The sequence below is a fragment of the Halichoerus grypus genome, chromosome 5 (genome assembly GCF_964656455.1).
Source record: "Halichoerus grypus chromosome 5, mHalGry1.hap1.1, whole genome shotgun sequence".
Classification (NCBI taxonomy): domain Eukaryota; kingdom Metazoa; phylum Chordata; class Mammalia; order Carnivora; family Phocidae; genus Halichoerus; species Halichoerus grypus.
In genome coordinates this window covers 106,298,551-106,320,142 of record NC_135716.1, presented here as the reverse complement: position 1 = coordinate 106,320,142, position 21,592 = coordinate 106,298,551, and positions in this window count along the sequence as shown.

The following is a 21,592-nucleotide window of genomic DNA, read 5'->3' as shown; positions in this document are numbered from 1 at the left end:
ACCAAGAGTATCAGGAAAGAATATTCCAATTTATTTCAAAGGTTACATATCAAAATTGAATATGCAGTACAACTACATTATCATATGATATAAGTTTACATAAGAAGTTGGAGTCGAATCATATCATTGTTTCCCTTCCACCCAGTGTGTGTTTTGATTTCTGTTCGGAGAGACATGTTCTCCCTAATTCCTAAAATAGAATATAGTACAGTGATGCAAATAAAGGACAAAATGTTGTTTTTGTTGTTTCTCCAGCTGAGAAACTTGGTTCAAGTGTGAAAGATCTATGGAATTATTTCCTCGATGTATTCCATCCAAAAGTGATAAAATCTAATACCAATTTTCATTTTTTTAACCCAGTAATCACTGTCATCTAGCAAAGTGCTTGTGATGATTGAAATAACGACACAAAAAGTCACGTGAGGTGCAGCAGGAGGGAATTCTACTTCTAAGAGGGAAGGGAAATTGACCAACAGGGACATATTTTTTTTCCCTGCCCATAAAAGGCTTTTAGGGAGAGGCAACTGTACATTTTGCTTTCTTCAATTTTCCTGTGCATGCAACTTAATGTTTTAGTTCAATAAGTCTGCTCAGCCTCAACTTTATCACTTTGCACAGAGTGAAACATAAACCAGCAGATTCACCTCTCCTCTTCCTTGCTTTCTCAGTTGTCAAACTCCGTTGTCAGAGAAACTCTGGTACAGGTTTGCCCATAGCTAACCTCATTTCTTTCTTTAAATTTATGACTTGGAAAAAGAATATCACTGCCTCACAGGGCGAAGAAGCAATTGTTTAAATCAGCAGATCAATCTGCAAATATTTGCTTAATATCTGCTAGACCTTCAGCACACTTTGGTGTCAGAGTTCAACAATGAGGCAATGACTTGATCCTGGGAGCAAGAAAAATACATAAAGCAAACGTCTTCTCATTTTCCTTTTATCTCCTGCCTCCTAAATCCTCCCCAGGATTTGCAGACCTGGTAGAACAGCATGGCATATGGCTCCTCAGGAAGGGCTGCTATATAAGAGCCCCAGAACAGAAAACACCCTCCCCCCCCCGCCTCCCCCCCACCCCATCGCACTCCTCCCCGCGAAACTGGGAATTTTAAATCAGGATTCTCTATGATTAAGCTACAAATACATTTCAAACTGGTAGCACAGAAGAGTCCAACACACCATCTTCTGGCATCAGAGCCCCTTTAAAGAAGAGAATCTGAATAGCTCCTGCAGCTTTTGAAATGCCCTCTGATCTCCACCACCTCTAATGCCTGCTTTCACGTGTACTTCCGTGGGTTCTCGTGGTAACTGACAACGTGGCTTCCTGCGACTTCAAAGACAAACTTTTCGCTTTGTCTGGTGAAAGGGAATTTAAAGAAGGACAACAATGAAGCAGACATAATGCCGGAAACTGGCTTTTGAGGTAAACAAACCTGAAAGACTTTACGCAGAAATAGAAAGTTGCATCATCACAGGAGAAAGCTGACAGGGACCCTGGAACTATGTGGCTCCTCCTCTGTGCAACTTGTAAGTTTCACAGACCTGTCATTCAACTTGCAGACTGACACTGATCTCCTAAGAGACACCTTATTAAAATGTTTTCTCATTCCATTATCTGAAAAGCAAGAATGAGGGATTCCCCTTTTCCCAGAAAACAGTCAGTATGCTGTATCATTACAGAATCCATCAATTCATTTTTCTCTTCGTTCCTTCACCTTCTTGATGTTTGCCGGGTACCTCATCTGTGTCAAGTATAGTGCTGAAGGCTTTCACATATTTTATTTCATTTAAAAGTATTTTATTTCCATATGCAGGCTAAGAAATTGAGACTCAAAGAAATTAACTTACTTGTCCCAAATCACAACTAATAGATGAGGGCTAGTCATGAACCCAGGACTTTGGAACCCCAGCCCACTGCACGTGCCCTAGATGAAAATAAATACAGTGACAGACTGCTCTGGAAGCAGAGGGGTGGGAGACGTTTAAGGGGTAAGAGGGCCGGGAAGTCTGAGAAGAATCTGTAGATAGTCAGCTGAAATAGGGTTTGAAAGATAATCAGTGGGTCCTTGTACATCCAAAACGAGAGGGCAGTTAACATGGGTAGTGAGAAGGCGTTGAACTAGAAGAATGTGGACTGAGTTCTGAGAGCACTGAGAAAGGTGCGTTCAGAATGAGGGCGATGTGGTAAGATGGGGGACTGGATGTGTGAGGTGGGTTCAGATAATGAAGGGCCTTGAAAACCACACAAAAAGCTTGACATGCATGGTATCAGCACAGGGCATGATGAAATGCTTCTGAGTGGGCGCCTGGGTGGCTCAGATGGTTAAGCGTCTGCCTTCTTCGGCTCAGGTCATGATCTCAGGGTCCTGGGATCGAGTCCCGCATCGGGCTCCCTGCTCCTTGGGAGCCTGCTTCTCCCTCTGCCTTTCTCTCTCGCTCTATCTCATGAATAAATAAATAAAATCTTTAAAAAAAAAAAAAGAAATGCTTCTGAGCATAGGCAGGTGAGGTCAGATTTGCTTTAGGATGATTTTCCAGCCCCAGTTTGAAGCTGGAGAAAGGAAGGCGTAGGAGACAAAGACTTCTGTGCTTAGAACCACTGAAATATTTCAGGCTAGAAGTTAAGAAAACCCAACCTCGAGGTTGGGATGTGGAAAGAAGCAGGTGCACACCAGGGACTTGCCACAGGGGTGTTCTCCTTCTCTTCTGAAAATAGTCCTGTCTGTGCATGGTGATGAAGGTCAGTGTAGGCAAGATAGCTAAAGTGTGGGATATGCAGCAAATGGATCAGAGAGACTCCCTGGCTAGTTTCAACATCTGTAAAATGGGACGAGTGATGCCTCCCTCCCCCCACAGCACACTGGGAGGAGCCGCTGCTATTCTTGTGGAGCCTCTGTTTGTGGATCGTGACCAGCTCCTTCTTGGTTTACACACACATCAATAGCTCTGCTTCCCAGCAGTGCTCAGATAGCTCTTGCTACTGTTGTTGTTTTCTTCTTCTGCCCTCCCCACTACATCTGTTCCACCTCATCTCACTAGCTCCCAGATGCCTAGACATGCCTCCTAACTTCATTGCTCTCGTCCCTGAAGCTTCTTTGAGCACATCCAGGTGCAGGGAAGCAATAGTCTATATCCCTGGTTGGCGCTAATAGCCCCACCTCAGTCCAAGCAAAGAAGTAAATTGGAACTGACACTATCCACTTAGAGTTTTAGGTATTTGTTTCTGGACTCTCTCAGAGCATTTACTGGGTAGGATCGAATAAAATATATTGTGTGGGGTCTTTTTTGGTTTTTTTGTCTTATCTACAGAGCCTTTCTTCAAAGGATCTTTTAAAACCTTTAGTAACAACCACTCATTAATCTTTCCAGCATCTCTGTGATTAAAGAGGCACGTAGTCACCATTAACAACCCCATTTTGCAGAAAAGAATTCTAAAGCAGGAAGAGGTTTAGTGACTTGCCCAGAGTCACACTGTGAATCAGTCCTCTGGGGGTGATGGGGCAGGGTGGTCAATACAAACATGCCTGTTATCCTTAAGAAGTGTCCTTGCTTTCTCAGAGGAAAATTTAATTTAAAACTGAGATTTGAACCCTGGGTGTCATGACACTTCTTATAATTACCTATTCTTTTTTAAAAAATTTGTTGTTGAACTATAGTTGACACACAATGTTACATTAGTTTTGAGTGAACAACATACTGATTCAACAATTCTGTATGTTGTGTTGTGTTGTGTTCACCACAACTGTAGCTCCCATCTGTCACCATACAATGCTATTACAATACCATTGGCTATATTCCCCATGCTGTAACTTTCATCTCCTTGGTTTCTTCATTCCACAATTGGAAGCCTGTACCTTCCACTCCTTTTCATCCATTTTGCCCATCCCCACACCCCCACCCCTCTGGCCACCATCAGTTTGTTCTCTGTATGTAATTCCCTATTCTTGAGGTCAGGGATTTTAAAACTCTTGCCCTATTGTGAAACTCAAGGGTCCACAATGGTGCTACAGGGTTTTGGGCAAGTAATAAAATATTTTCTGCTGAACAATGAAGATTTAAACTGCTAGAGAATTCTGACTTTTACTTCATTTAAATACTGAAGTTCTGGGTAAGGATCCATTTTTTAAAAGTTTGAAAACCACTGTATTAGGTCATGCTGTTGCCCAAAGTGGGTTACGGTACAGTACTACAGATCAGCTCTTTAGTAATGTCACATGCATAAGAATCGAAGAACTAAAGATCTAAGCTAATTGTATAACGAAGAAACAGTTTCTCACTCAAGAGAAGTACAGTCCACTATATTCTAAAATAATTTGAGATTGAAGCCTTTTTTTGACCATCTACTCTTGACTTCTATTGACCAACCAGGCACAGAAAGTTTCAAACCATAGCACGTTAATATTTTAAGTATCCATCACTTTCTGATTTCATATCATACCATAAACATAATATTATTTCCAGCTATTAGTTTTACCCTGGATCTGATTAAAGGTATTCAAATAGTCTCCTAAAATCTCAAGATTGCAGAAGTGCTTCTGCTGGTATTTACAAGAGGCTTTAGTTAGTTCCCAGATTTTGAGACCCCCTTTGATTCCGTTACGTTTCTTTGCTATCAGCTCATGGCAGTAAAACATATGTTCAGGGAATCTTCCCAAAAATTACACAAAGTCTGCATTTTCCAATCTTCCTAGAACCCCCCCTCCCCCTCCAGTCAGACATTCTTCAAACATTATTTCTTCTCTGGAGTGACCCAGTTCATCTAGCTAAGGTACTCCTCCTCAGCCTTCAAGTCCTAGGTCAGGTGTGTCCTACCACCCAAGCCTTCTCCATTGGTTATTTTTGTTTACTCTACCATACTGACTCATGGTTCTTCTCCTCTCTGATCTGTGACCCAGAAAACTAACCTGTATTGACTTCATCAATGAACTTGTCTGCCCTTTGCCTTCTGCTTGGGTTCAGCCAGTGTGAGTCCTGGCAGAAGATCAGAGGAAAGGAGGAGAGTGAAGGAGGGTTTTTCTCTTATCAGCTTCCTCGCTAAGCTTGCATGGGCTAGCTTCATCCCTGAATCAAAGACCACAGCTCCTGTTCAGCAGATCTTTTCTAATCAACTCTTTCTATTCCAGGATCCGGGAATTTCTATCTCCCTTTACTCCCTGAAGGCTTGGGAGTATAATGACCTCCAATATATTGCCCTATCTTGTTTTCCTATACTTGCTCACCTTATGGTAAAGAGTCACTTTTTTAAAAGCCTTTTCTGCAGTTGCTCAATTTGAGGGTACCTGTGGTTTCTTAGGGTCCTAACTGGAACACTTTCCCTGACCCCACTCTGAATCAGAGTGGACCTCTGTTTCCATCCCAACTCCACTATAACTTGTGGATAGGAGCCACTTACACTGTTACAATCATCTGTTTATAATCTTTTTCCTTCCCAGAATTCGAAGACACCCTTGAATCCTTTCAGTGTTTGGCATATTATAGGGACTTAGTTAAAGTCTGTGAAGGGGATGCCTGGGTGGCTCAGTCGGTTAAGTGTCTGCCTTCGGCTCAGGTCGTGATCCCAGGGTCCTGGGATCGAGTCCCACATCGGGCTCCTTGCTGAGCAAGGAGCCTGCTTCTCCCTCTGCCTGCTTCTGTCTCTCTCTCTCTCTGATAAATAAAATCTAAAAAAATAAATAAATAAATAATGTCTGTGAAGACAGTCCAGAGACAGCTTATTCCATCAACCTACTAACATGCTAGCAAGGCTTTGAGGGAGCAGAGCTTCCTAACAGAACTATGTCTAAATGCACATGTCATTTCCATTCTGAGCTCTGAGAAAAGAACATCGAGAGAGGCTTAATAGTGTCTGTATCTCTCATTCGTAACTGAATTCTGCCAGAGTAGGTTTTCCCCCCAGTGCTTATAAGTGCCTGACAGAGAGCAAGCGCTCAGTAAATGTCGAACAGACGAATGGGTCTGTTTTCTTTCTATGTGGAATCCAAATAGTCAGGAAAGAAACAAAGTAAATACGACATGCTCTTTTGTTTTCTTATTTTTAGCAATTGATATTTTTCTTTATACCTTCAATCTGGAAACTAGAGTATAATGGCACTGTTGATTCCCAAATGCTCAAAAGTTAGATAAAAGAAATCCAGCAAAGATAGTCAAAGTAAAGATTCCTTTTCTGTGTAAGATTTGCACATTTTTAAATAAAGTCAGTAACCTTTTTATTAACGTATAGGACTACTACATTTTTTTTCATGGTTTCTGAGAATTTGGAAATAGGAATCTTAGCATCTCATCCAGTCTTTCATATGTTAAAAATATCTATCATACACCTGCTATGTACCTGGCACATTTTCACAGGAAATAACACTTATGAACAACATAAACTAAAATAAAATCTCGGCACTCATGGAGTTTATGTGTTAACGAGAGAGACAAACAATAAACCAGACAAATAGGTAAAGTGTGGAGTGGGTTAATTAGAAATAATCATTAAGGGAAGGACTAAGGAATATCAAGGGGTTACATCTTTTAGATCTGAAGTTCTACCACCATACCCTTCACAGAATGATGCTGGCTCTGCCATTCTCTTGGTGGTATTAGAACCTCTTAATGATAGAAATGTTTTACCTTAGAAGCTAGTTACTTGCTTGAGTGAATTCCTCTAACTGCCAGATCTTTTCATACATGGAAATCAAATCTTAATTGTCCATGTCAAACAAGAAAATGTCAACTTAGTGTCAGCCCCCTTTGGATTAGAAAATAAACTGTTGAGTTTCACTGGTCGTGATTTCCAAGGATATCTCAAAGATTAGTTTTGGCTTGGTCTTTCAAACATAGTTCAACCTGGATGTATGCGAACCTATGAAAAAGACAATAATATCCTACACTTGTTACTGCTTTATCCTTTAAAAAACATGTTCACATACTTTATATTGCCTTTTAATCCTCAGTGTAACTTCAAAATAATAGCATCTCCATTCTCCAGATGAGTTGAGCAAGCTTCAGATGTTGAATGAGTAGTTTGGCAGATGTTTGAAATATAAAGTGAGGAGACATGAAAAATCTGGATATATACCAACGTGTTTGCTTGAAAAACAGGCTCTCCAGGCCGAGTAAAGAACAGGTTGCTGTATCTATTTTTATGATGATTTGGCCCTTAGGATCAACATTTGACCTTGTCTTTCTACGGTGCTAGTTTAATAAGAGCAATTTATAGTCCTATACATCTTCTGATAATTGAGAAAAAGCTTCCTAATCATTTCCTTCCTGTTCAAATAAACTATTACCAAGAAATTAGCAATATGTGTATGAAAGAGAAAGAAAAAGCTTTAGTTTCTAAAACGTTTTAACTTTAGGGACGCCTGGGTGGCTCAGTCAGTTAAGCGCCTGCCTTTGGCTCAGGTCACTATCCCAGGGTTCTGGGATCGAGCCCCATGTTGGGTTCCCTGCTCAGCAGGGAGCCTGCTTCTCCCTCACTCTCTGCCCCTCCTCACACCCCACTTAATGCTCTCTCTCTCTCTCAAATAAATAAGTAAATAAAATCTTGAAAAAATGTTGTTAACTTTTAAAAAAGCCTGTCACCCATATGTTTTGGAGACCAAGACCTCTAGATGCTCATCTCTCTGTATTTAAGTGGGATTATTTACTCATTTGGACACTTGTGCTGCTTTAGAATCTTTAGCATTTTGCTAAAAATAATTTCTCTTTCATGTGAAATCTGAATTCTCTGCAAAGATCACGAAATAATGTCAATCTGAATAAAGAGATGGAAGAACCCATTTAATGTCCTAAGATATAATTGGGCCCTAGGAAAGTCTCTCTCTAAACACAGAGTATTCTTTCTTAACCAAAGGCAAAGGTGTGGAATCCAGACCTATGAAATGCCTTGTTCAATAGAGAAGGTAGCTAAAAGTCCACATTTAAAATGGAGCAACTATAGTTAAGCCCTTTCTAGGTCCTAAACAACATCTCATGTCCAGGTCCAGCAGGCCAGAAATCCTGTCGCCTGTACTAAATTATAATTTTTAAGTCTTAAGGGAACCTAATCAGAAAATCATATCAGATCCACATCTTTTAGGATTTCATAGCTAGCCTTATCATTTTAAGTACCCAACATTTTACTGTGCTTTGTGGCCTACTAGACAAGGAGATAAGTGAAAATTTTAATCAGAAAAATAAGTGATCATAGACTGTAGGTAATATCAGAAGGAAAGGATACTGCAGAATCAATGGAAAAATGTTAGCAGAGGCTAGAGACTGGAGGCAGGGAGATGGATTACCAAAGATATTTAGCCGGAGATAGAAAAAATGTAAGTAGCAAATATCAATTAGCTTTCCTCTCTTGTTAGTGAACAGTGGATTGAGAATAAATGATGAGTCCACACCACGGGTGCAGTCCTCACCATTATACAGATCTCTCATAAGAGGGAGAATATGGCAGGGCATCACTCTAAGAGCCACAGAAATGGAGGAAGTCTTAATGAAAATACTTGTCCCATTTCCAGCCTGTACACTAAGCTGGTGGACACATTTAAGATCTAAAACTTGGCACCAAAATATATGTGTGGGGAAGAGGAGGACAATATGTTCAGTTTTATAAACAACTACTGAATTCATGTTGCCTTTTGCTAAATGTGTTACAGTAATTCAATGGTAAGAAATCCAGATTTCCTATTTGAGACCTGTTCATGCATGCTAGGAAAGGGGAAAATGCCAAGCCAGGTACATCTCAGATCTCAGAGGGAACATTACGCTATTATGGCGACTAAATTTATTGTATCTACGCATTTAGTTGAAATTCTGAGTCTTATAAATATATACATCTGCCAAAATGTGCATTCATTTCCCATTACACAAGGTCACCCACCTAACAAATAGCTCACAATTAGCTATGTGTGGTGTTGAGTGCTGCAACATTCCCTAAATATTTTGAGAAATCCATCCCTCATCTTCATCTTCACATGTATTAAATCCATGGGGTCCATGATCCATGGGGTGAGGATTCAAGAGGATTCAAGAGGCTTTTCTCTACTGTAGTTAAAGTGGTAAAGAGTGGCATGCTTTTAAATTCCTCATTTGGAATTAAGAAGGGTAGTTTTATGTAGACTATCTCATGGTACTTCGGAATACAGGTTCTAAATCTATAGATCAGCTACATTTTGAAATAAATAAGCTTTTGATTAAAAAGGTTGAATGACCACCTAGCATTACAAGCCTTATTCCTTGAGGAAAATACATTACGAGTGCTCAAATAAAATTTCCAACACCACATTTATCAGTGTGGGATTGCAGAAATGTGGAAATCGGAGTCCCGTTTGCTCCATCTATAATAAAGTTTTGGGAGAGGGGAGTGGCCTAATGGCAGTGGAAGGTACTTTGGAAATTTCACAGGCTTTACTATTTAGGAGCCCAGGGGTACCTTGGACTTGACACTTGAAGTCTATGAGCCTCAGTTTCCTCTACTAGAAAAAGTAGATGCTAATAAAAACTCTTCATAAGTTGAGTGAGAATTAAATGAGAAAATTATAGAAAGTGTCTTAGCATCCCACAGGTACTCAAGAAATGGTAATACCTCTTGTCATAGGCATCACTCCTTTTTCTATTCTCAGTTTTCCTGTGACACCATTTCCAGATTCTCTTCTCTCCAGCTTGCTGATACTTTCTAGTTTCTACTACACCTGTCTCCACACCCTTGCTTTCTATCTAGCCCTGAAGCAATGTTACTTTATGGTCAACCACTGATTTGGATTCTTACCTAACATCCACGTCCCCTGAAAGCACTTTTTCTTTATCTTTTTTTTTTTTTTTTGGAAGATTTCTATAGGTCAGCACTCCTACTGTATGTCAGAATTTGCCATGTAGTTCACAAATGTTATAATCTCATTTCACCTTCATAATAATCTATGCAGAATTATGTACTGGAAAATCAAAGGCTTGGTGAGATTATATAATGTGCTCCTGGTGGGAGAGCTGGTATATAAAAGTCCTTCTGTTATATTATAGCTTTTCTTTTTTTAATTTAATTTAATTTTATTATGTTATGTTAATCACCATACATTACCTCATTAGTTTTTGATGTAGTGTTCCATGATTCATTGTTTCCGTATAGCTTTCAGTTAAGGCTAGAGAGAACAGTTTTTCTTTTGGAGTAAGCAAAGGGAAAAAAAAAACCCACAAAAAACTAAAAACAAAAAACAGAAAATAAATTATAGACTCTGAGAGGTGAAAAAAGAGAAAGAAAAGGAGGGTGAATTAACATGAGGTTCCCCTGATGCATATTCCCACCATCCACCTATTCAGAGGATGCCCAGGTATTTAACCATGATGGCCATGTCTTTGCAAACTAATTTTAGTATGTGGGTCTCTTTTCTACACCTCATCATAGATGTAATGGCATCATCTGGTAGTTTTGTTCACAAATCATGTTGACAAAACACGGTCTAGTGAAAACTCCAGCACTCGGGGTATGTAGCCCATTTTGCTGGGTGCAGAAATTGCAGCAGGCCGTGGGCTTCTCACAGAACTACAGGGCATCTCCCACTCAGCTTTCCTCGCTCCAGCAGGCCTGGCTTACGACAAGGGAAAAAACAAGGTGACATGTCTGTCGCTTCCCTCGGAGACATGCTACATGCCATAAAACACTTCTATCGCCACTCACACTTGGAGTAATTTCCTTTTAGGCCTGGCCCTTCCTCCGAGATTTTCAGGTAAACAGCATGAGATGAGTATATGTGATGTATAGTAGAGAGCATGAATGCTTTTACCTCAACATTCTTAATAAGTTAAAGCCACAGAAAATGAGCTTAATGTCACAGTGATTTTGAACATCACTATAAAAATGAGTTATGACAAAGGAATCCTAATATCAGGGGAAATCTCAATAATCTGTATTTTATCTTCAAAGAGTGGATTTTGCAGGAAAATCTCTATGTCCAGAAATACATGTACAATTCCAGGTAGTCCGTTTCCTTCAATGGCTCTGTCTACACAAGAGCATCAAGATTGTCTCTTAAAAACCTGTGTTTTTTCCCAGACTAAAGTTTCCTGGCTTGGCAACAATGTGGCATAGAGGCTATTAGCTTAAGACTATTGATTCTTCCCCTGATTTTGGCACTGCACTCCCAACCCAGAATCAGAAAGGGAAGAAAAAGAGAATTGAAAAGACACGAAGGAAGGGAGGACAAGGACACGAGGAAGGGAGAGAGAGAGGGAAAAAAAATAGATTACTGACAAGACACTACTAGAAAACCAACATTATCAGTACAATCGTCATCACTCGATTTAAAATGGCACAATTTAAAATTCATAATGAAGTCTATCTTAACTATGAAATACACAGATTTTGAAAGATTTTTCTATTGCAAAAATACGAACGCTGTGAAATAGATATTTCTTTTCTTCCTACATTTTAACTTTTGAGGGTAGCTTTACTCTAAATTATATGAAGTTGTAGTTATCAACCATATCCAATTAAAAATGCTAAGCCAGTTTCATCTTGAGAAAGAGACACTGACAATATCTAAATATATATATATGATAAATTAGTTATTGTCAAAGCCATGGCCTCTCATTATTGTGCTTATACAACAGTGTCATCTAGTGGACACTGGTCAGGCAAGTTGTAGCCAAGATTCCTGAAGGAGCTTATTTAAAATGAGATAGTATTAAATGAAAATATGCTTTGTCTTTTTCGATTTCCTGAAACTAAAGCAATTTAAATAATTATTTCTAATCCAGGCTATCATTTCGATTCATTTTTTTTCCAGGATAGTAAAAGGAACTGAGAATTTTTTATGCCTACAGAAAGAAAAATAATTTTAAGATAATTTTTCTTTTCCTAAGATATAGCAAAGAACAAAAGAAAATAACCCAATTACAATAAAAGGTAGATGTCAGTCTATGTATAGCAATTAGGAAGAGGAAGCTGAAGCTGAAAGATTATCGAGCAGGATTTCAGTCTTTAAATGTAAATGAATAGTGGGCTACATCAACAAAAGGACAAAACAAAGGCAATATATGGGGGTTCTGTTGTCTTGTTTCCAAAGCCTTGCCATTTTCCTACTATCTTTTTTGTACATTTGTATAGAAAATATATCTCTTTTAAAACAGAGTTTTTCAAAAGCCCATTATTTAAAAAAAAAGAAGAAAAAAACCTAAAATGCCATTCATTTTGAGTTAAATTTCTGTTTTATCAAAGCCACTTAGCTTTAATTTTTCTCTAAATCAAATCCCGGAAGTACATAATGGGCACTGCAATACACTCCATAATTTTGCTGATTCCCTGCATTTTTGATTGAAAAATATGGAAAAACTGCATTTTCTAAAAAAGATCCCAAAGTTAGGCTTTTCAGCATTTCATCAACATAAATAGGGACAGTCATTTTTTTAAACCACAATACAATCTCATGTGAATTTTTTTTATTAGTTAAGCAGCTATTAGCACCCTCATGTCCATTTCCTTGCCCTGTGTTCTGAAACCACGCAAAGGTGCGGGATGCTGTTTTAAAGCTTTTTTGTTTCAGAGAAAGAGAAGAAAAAGGCATATTAAGGATGTTGATAAGTATAAAGTTTCTATTTTTCAGGTCTCTAGTTCTAGTTTCCTATTTCATTTCCTCTAAATGAATGTTTTATGCCAGTTTGATCTCTTTGATAGCATAGTGTTATTTGGTTTGAAAATGTTAAAGTGATACTGTAAAAACAGATGCTACTAAATTTATCACTCTTTGATTGGACACATGTATTTTTTCCTATCTGCTGGGATTAAATGCCTCACCTGATACAGGGTGGCACCTGACTTAGAGAACTATGACACAGGACTGTATCAGTATATTACACTTGAAAGTTCTTGCCTGAATGCTCCTCTGCATTATTAAGAAAATATTTAGCTGTTAAGGTAATTTGCCAGTTGGAAGTAATGTAAGGATTAGCAGATTTGACTATTTACTTAAAATAGACTGTTTTTTCTTCAGTAAATAGAAAAGACTCGGCCCTGCCCTAATACCATGTGATTCTGCCTTTAGCTTTTACCCATATAATATAAACAAATTAATTAAAAATTCCATCTGCCTTCTGGATGTAATTTTTATTGAGTATTAATTCAAATTAAGTAGTTGCTGGTATTTCAAGATATAATATTTACATTGATGGGTTCATAATTCACATGTAAAATTCACTAATTCTCTGTAGTATAAAACCTATCCTAACAAGGTAGAGATGTCCTATTTTAAAATATATTTGCAGGGTGTGTTTATTTGAAATGTTGCTTTAAAATTACAGTACTTATAAAAAAATCATACAATAAAATTACAGTACTGTAAATCAACGTAGTAGTAATGTGCAAATTATTTGGGCCTTTCAGAGAGAAAGAAAATCTAGAATTTTGATGTCACCAGCAGAAGATAGATTCTTTCTAAGTATGCACAGTTTTTCATTTTGCAGAATAAGTGAGTACTTTGTACTCACTCAAAATTAAATTTGCAAGTCATAGAACTGAACTGGGAGCTGACAGGCAAGACCAGGTTTGGTATTTTCAGCTGAATCTTATCCTACCCATCAATATTTATTGAGTACCTACCAAAGACTATGAAAGGCAAGTGGGTAGGATAGAAAATAGGATATATGTTCTATGACCTTCCCAAGCCTTACAATCCAGCTGAAGAGATAAAACATACATAAGTGAGAAATTAAATGGCAATGCAAGATTTAAATAACAGTTCAATTCGATAATAGACATGTCATCAAGAGGTTCATGCTCATTCATCCTAGAAATAGTCCAGGAATTGAGAGAATCCCCTACCTACAGAAGAAGGAGATTGTGTGATAAATCCTGAAGAACAGATTACCAATAAAGGTCTTTCTTTGTAGGGCAGATGTACAATTAAGAGAAAGTAAAAGGTACCTGTGACATCATCATCCATTCCTCCTTTTGTTTTCCGTGGGAATTTTATTATTTTTATTATTTTTCCTTTTTTGAAGTTTTATTTATTTGTTTGACAGAGAGAGACATAGCGAGAGAGGCAACACAAGCAGGGGGAGTGGAAGAGGGAGAAGCAGGCCCCCCCACTGAGCAAGGAGCCTAATGCGGGGCTCCATCCCAGGACCCTGGGATGGCGCGACCTGAGCGGAAGGAAGGCAGACGCTTAATGACTGAGCCACCCAGGCACCCCTTCTGTGGGAATTTTAGTGATGAGTAGAAACCAACGCTGTGGAAGCCAACTTTTCACTGTAGGTGAATGGAATTTACTCAATTTCTATGAAAATACCAACTTTCTCAGGAAAATCAGTCGCACTATCTATCCCTCTGGTAAATACTACTCAGCAGATAAGGAGCACCATCTATTGGTTTGCATTCAAAAGAGGCAAATTACACTTTTGACACCTTAACAATTCATTGACTACTGGTGAACAGGAAATCTAATGAACTTGAAAGCAGTCATCCTGATCCATTTTTGAGTCATAGACTCCTTGGAAAATCAGATCAGTACTGTGAACACTTTCTGATAAAAAGTGACAGTGTCATAAAATATGGTTATGCTGCTCAAATTACTTTTTCCTGGTGTTGTTTTATTTGTGAAATACTAATATATACCTGGTAATGCTTTCTTCTACTACAAATGAGTAATGGATAAATAAATTTTAAAATGTGAACAACTCTATGTATTATTCTATGCCAACTGCCTAATATCATGTAGATTTTTGTATTATTTTTAGTAATTCATCTGTTCTTTTCTATTCCTTGAAGACCTCATAATTAAATTATATAAGTAAAACACTAACATAATATTTTATTAAAAAGTTGGGTGGTTCAGTCAGTTCAACGTCCTACTCTTGATCTCAACTCAGGCCTTGATCTCAGGGTTGTGAATTCAAGTCCCATATTGGGCTCCATGCTGGGTGTGGAGCCTACTTAAAAAAAAGAAAAAGCCAATTTTTATATCATTACTTCATTGGTTCTTGGTTCAAGATATGTGATATCATTTCTTTTTTCATCTACACTGACCATGACTGTTTTCATTCTTAAGACAGACTGATTTGATTTTATAAATAAATTTTCCCATAATTTCTCTCATCTAATCTATACTTTCAAATAGTCCACATTTTCCTACAGTAAATTTACTACATATTTTACCAGAAACTTCTGTTTTAGGTAGATGTAATACAAATTAAAAATAGATAATGTGTGCATCTGGGAAGGAATAAAGAAACCAAACAACATCCTCATTTCGACTCTGCATGATTCTAAATCAAATTTTGAATTTAGAGTGGTGGTAACTAAAATTGTTAGAGGACAGGTTGTAGAACATTTAGAAAACCTCACAAGTGGTTGTTTGGAAATTCAGTCATTCATTTACGCTTTCAATTCATTCATTCCTTCAATCATGTATTCAATGAATATGTATTGATTAGTACTAGATCTTTACTAGGGCTACAAATTTATCTCAAGGAGATGAAAGACTAAGAAGAAACACATATATGTCAATATTTAGACTTATGTAACCTCAGTGTGCAAAACTTTGTACAGCCGAAGTAGGGTACAGAGCAAGGATTCTCTCACCTCTTCCTGCCCCTCTGGAACACCTCAGTCTTGACCTACTTTAATAATGTGGCTGTGAGCCAAGAAGCATCCGCACTACTGACCATTCTCCAGAGTTCAAATTGGAATCTCTAATAATTCATTGGTTCATATTTTTTAAATAACAGTTTTGGTTTTACTTCTGTTTGTAGAAGTAATATTAATGTATAAAATTAGAAAATTACAGATGAGTTTAAGAACAAAAGTCGTGTTGATACACTAACAAACCAGAAAGAAGAATCACTGGTTATATTTCATTTTATTGTATTTCTTTTCTCTATTATGTGTGTGTGTATTCCTTTCTCTAAAACTATATAGTTTTTGTTTTGTTTTTCCATAATTGAGACTATACTGTGAAGTAAGTTTATTTTTAACACATTCTTCAAATGAATCTAAGAACTAGTGTTTACATGATTTGGGGGCTTAGAGAAAGCAACCCTTCCTCAGGCAATCCTGGGACAGACTATCCAAAAAGGCACAGAGGAAGCACTTTCTCTTATATGCTGAGGGAACATCCATTTCCAGGACTCAAGGGAAAAGAGGTTTGTTCACTTTGTGCCATTATGTTAATGTCATCATATTATGTTACTTGAGTGCTTGAGCTCAACTGCATATGGCTCTTTCCTTATTATACCCTAGGGAGGCTCTTCCTAAGGCATACAGTCCCCATCCCAACCAAACCTCTTCTCTACCATGACTCTGGAAACATGAGTCCTTTGGAGTTTTGACGTGATACAGACTGTTGATTTTTTGAAACCAAAAGAGGTGCACAGTTACAGCCAAATTCTACTCTTCTCGGAACATTATGCAATAACAGTATAACCTCTGAGCATTCCACTGTATGTGAGGGAGCAGTTTTTCTCCAATACTAGTTGGAGTTTCTTGAGAAGAGAATTTTTTGTTAGGGAATTGTTTTGGTTATGGTGAGAGGAAAGATAAACAAATGGTTTCCTGAGCTGATACCAGAGTAAAACAGGAATGGCAAACTATTGAAGCAAGTAGCCTAAAATGGAAAGCATTGCCTGATGAGACCAAGGCTGAAGTACCATACTAGGCTCTGGGTGATGAGCCCCAGTAGTTTAGGAGAGTAAGCTGATTCTAGGGCAGACAACTGTTTAATAGAGTGAGGACCACTCTGTTTCCAAGAAAGAGGATTTGACAAAAGGCATTACTTTTTCATCGAAGCATAAAGAAGGCATTCCTGAAAAATAGTGTATCATAGTCATCAGTTGACACTCCTAGTCCCCACTGGCTATTTAGTCCCAGAGACTACTGACCCACCTTGCTTATTATCTCTGTAACCTAGAAGCCTTTTTACTTGGAAGCTCAACACCAGGCAATCAGTAACCCACAGAAAATTGCTCCCTAGCAACATTCTTCTAGCATTGTGTAACTTCTCATCCATATGTAAGAGTAGCTTTAAAACTCAGCCCTCCAATGCACTTTTCGGGCCACCAACTACCATTGCAGTTAATAGCTCTTACTCCAAAGAGTAACCCAAGGGTGCTTTGCCATCCTGGCTACTGCCCAGCTTTGCTCCTTCAACCCATCTTTAATATGATCTCAGAGGCTTCCATCAGAGAGAAGATTATGTAGCTCTGCATCTATCCATGAGATAAATTTGTCACAACAGATGTAAAGTAGCTTTGTTTCTGCCAACCTGAAAGAAACCTATTATTAAAATCATGCCTTTTTCAGAACCTCAATAGTGATTCCACACTTTGTATGAAGCCAGATGAGAGATTCCTTTTTTAAGACTCTGCTATCACTCAGGACTCATTTACTACGTACTATGTGTCCATAGGTATTTTGTTATGTGTTACCTCCTCTACCAGATAAAGTTTCTGGAATGTCTTTTCCACCTTTGTAACTCTGCAGGGTTAAGAATAGATGCTTTTTTATAATGTATGCATTATGTGAGCGTAAGTTTTAAATGTAGCAAACATTCCAATTATTAAAAACAGGCAAAAACTAATCTACGCTTTTAGAAGTCTGGAATGTGGTTAACAAGAGGGCCATGGACAGGAGAGGAAATAGCTGCTTTGGGGAGCTGGTGGTAATCTTATTTTTTACCTGGGAACTAGTTATAGAGGCGTGCTCAGTTGCGCTCTACACTTATGTGCACTTTTTCATTATATTTCAATAAAGTGAAAAAATATATAGGCCAGGTAGCATAGATAAGATTTACAGTTGTTTTTGCTTGCTTTAGTTAATATTTTAATGATGATATTTTTCAAAAGAACATGGTAGCTTTGGTGGGTGACTGGATAGAGGGGGTATATTTGGTAAATTTTATAATGAAATTAAATGCTTATTTAGTTACGTAATTAAATTTCACTCAGATGCTCTCCAGAGTGTCTTAATTTAGCACCCCAGATGAAGAACATGTTCAACTAATTATAGATACAGATATATAGATATGGGTGTGTGTGTGTGTGTGTGTGTATACACACATACATGTAACTTCAAAATGTTATCACAATTTTTGTCAATTGGGTTAATAATTACATATGTTAAATAGCTATTTTGAGTGAAATGTTGGGTCTTTAAGATTATGTGATTAGTCAGTAGGTCAAGAAAATTTTAAAAAAATACTTTAATTTGACTCCTTTTTGAGAATGTATTCATTCACTTATTCAACAAATATTTATTATACCATGCTGAGAAATAGAGATACAAAGATAAGTAAAACATGGACACCTTCCCAAGAATTCAAAGTCTGCTAGGGAAGACAAGCATGTAAATACATAATTTCAATGGGATATAATTAAGTCTAATAAATGAAGCCTATACACGGTGTTCGTAGTGTAAAGGAAGACGTTATTTCCTTTCTCTAAAGGGCAACAGAAAAGTTTAATAGAATATGAGCCCCCTGAACCAAGTGTTGAAATGTAAGAGAATATCAGATGAATTAAAGGTTTGCAGAGAAAGAAGTCATCCCAGGCAGAGATAAAAGCAAAAACCAAGAAAAAAAATCTTGTAGTCCATTTTATCAGAAGCTACTGGATGAATGCTGGAAAGGGCCAAGACTCTGGGCAATGCTTAAGGAATTGAGGAGCTCTAACCTCACAACTCATAAAGTCTCTCCACTCATCCCTACCTCTCTCTCTCCCTCATTTCCTCATTCTAGCTCTCTACTCCACTTTATTTCCTCTACTTAATCTGATTCTCCAGCTGGAATCTTCTTTGCACATAAATTGTGCCTGCTTATCTGAAATGTTTACACATCCACCCATACCGGGCATCTTAATGACCTACATCCTATCCAGATTTAGGTAAACCAAAATAGTTTTGCAGTAAATCATACCTCTGAAGCACTCAGTAGTCGTGGCAACTTCAATTCATATCCCAGATCTCATCTTTAGCTATTTTAAGTGTATATCCACAGAATATCACAGAGGCACATAGAAAGAGCAGATACTCTGCTACTACCTGAATGATTGCCTTTTTGTTCTTACCTATTACTAATATGTATTTCAAATACCTTTCGGTGTCCTTACAGCAAAAGTCACAACCTCAAAAGTCTATACGGGCCAGGAAAGTAGCATATATAAACAGGCATAAGAAAGATAAAGACAAAAGCTTTATGATGAATGACAACTGTCACTGAACTTCAGTGTGCAGGAGAAGTAGGGGTGGGAAATCTTGAAAACTGGAGAGTGCACACCACTACTAATGTGGACACTTTCCATTAGCTCCAGCCAATTACTGTCAAATAGGAATATGAATTCTGTGTTCACAGATATTTGAATTTTTTAATGAGAAAATCCAAATTTTGTGTGAAATCTTTCAATTTTTAAATGTGAACATTGAGTAAAAATGTTCAAAACCACACTGGATGGGTCAAATTAAACATGTCTGAGGGCCTTATCAGCCATCAGATCACTAATTCCTAACCTCTGTCTTACTGGTAAATATACTTATATTCACGCCTAAATCGGTGAATCCCCACTTTACGTGTTGACTATGTTCTTCCAGTAACTGATAAATTCTTCTGAGTCAGGAACTTGTGTCTTAGTCCTTTTGTATTTACAGCATATGGTTAAATCTCCATAAATTATTGTTGTTGACTTAAAACTGCAAAGTGGGTTAAGGCAGAAGATACATCATCACCTGACACATCACCTCCTTAGCCTCACTTGATTGGTTGTATTTCTAGCTTGAAAAAGGATGACATTCACAGTAATGTCAAAGATACAGTTTTTCCTACTGACTAGTAAATTGCTTAGGAATCCCCTCCCCCATCAAATTTTGGCACAGTTAGTTCTGTTTAATAATACACTGATTAAGATCTTGGTTCTGTGTTCAAATTCTTGATTTTTTTCTTTCTAAGTGATTGACCTAAGTCCAGTCACATTTTCTCTCTGAATCTCCCTTTCTTCATGTGCAAATGGAGTTGCTAATAATATCTACCTCAGAGGGTTGTTTGTGAAGAGTTTAAGTGATATTAAACAGGAAAAAAGTGCTTGACACAATGTCTGTAATGAGATTCTAACTGAGGTTGTTGTTATAAACAGTTGAATTGATTATAACCCCTGAAAGGAAGGTCTATCTGGAAAGAAATGACATTAGGTAAATTAATAAATTTCCCTCTCCATCAGAGATATACCTGGGATTCATTCACTGTCGATGCTTAGATTTAAGTGACATTTTAATATATCAAACCTCTAGTAAAAAAAAAAAAAAAAATACAGCCTCCACCCCCAACAACAAAACAGGTCTTCCTTCCTTCCTTCAGGAGCCAAGCCCTCGTCATCTTTCAGTTTAATCTAAGCATCCTTCTTCCACCTTGTAATTCTGCTCATAACCCTGACATTGCCATTTTCCACTTAAGTGAAAAACTCCAGGGTTTCAATGAAATCTCAGAATGACACCTCCTAAGCCAGCCCTCTGACTACATTAGGGTGGCATTACAATATGACGACATTCTCTCTTTTGGAGAAAGACAGATGAGAAAGTTCCATCTCCTTGGCTTCGCATTTGTCTTCACAGCCACTGCACCTTTTCATAGGATTCTTTTTAGAACGTAATGTCAGAGTGAAGCCAACAGAGAAAAGTTCCAACGAATGGAATTGCCATAGCAACACCCTACATTTCTCATCAGGTTTGGTCTGGTGTGGATCATCACATTAAAGCTTGTTTTTCAGCTTGGTGAAAGCCATGGCTGTAATCGTCAGTGTGAAAATCTCTTTGGCCCATCCAGACGTTAAAAATAAAAGAGAATAATTTGAATTATTGCATGAACATAAAAATCTGGAATTGCAGCTCCTCCGTAAACGGAATTAAGTCCTAGAACAGAGACATTTGGGGCCACTTAAATATTCCCCTACAGTTTCAAATTGGATTCAGTACTTGTCTTTATGACTTATTATTTGTTGAGTGCTGACCAAGTACTTAGTTCCTCAATTCTGAGCAAAACAAAGGGTACAGTACTCATCTCCTTCAAGGGGACAAAATACAAAAGCATAACACTGAGTAAGAATCTGTACAAAGTGTGTGTGTGTGAGAGAGAGAGAGAGAAGGAGAGAGAGAAATTGAGAGAGATTTGGTTGTTTAATAGCTAGAAAATTAATGTATTTTAGGTCTGCTCTAGCCAAAAAAGCATTATATTTTAAAACCTTTGCATGTGAGAGTTCTGCTTTGTGGTGACTTCACAGACTTAAAAACAACAACCAAGTAAGAATTCTCGGAAAAGTAACTGTCTACGTTACGTGGTTTTTAAAAATGTTCTTCGAGGGTTGCAAACTAGCCTAATTTTTCACTTCAAATGCCCAGTGAAAAGCAGGACCTCTGAAATACAGGGAATGTGAATATTAGCAATACTTTTTCAGTGTCCTCTGTAGTAGTTACCATAAAAATCAGACATATTCTGGGCGCCTGGGTGGCTCAGTCGTTAAGCGTCTGCCTTCGGCTCAGGTCATGATCCCGGGGTCCTGGGATCGAGTCCCACATCGGGCTCCCTGCTCGGCGGGAAGCCTGCCTCTCCCTCTCCCACTCCCCCTGCTTGTGTTCCTGCTCTAGCTATCTCTCTCTCTG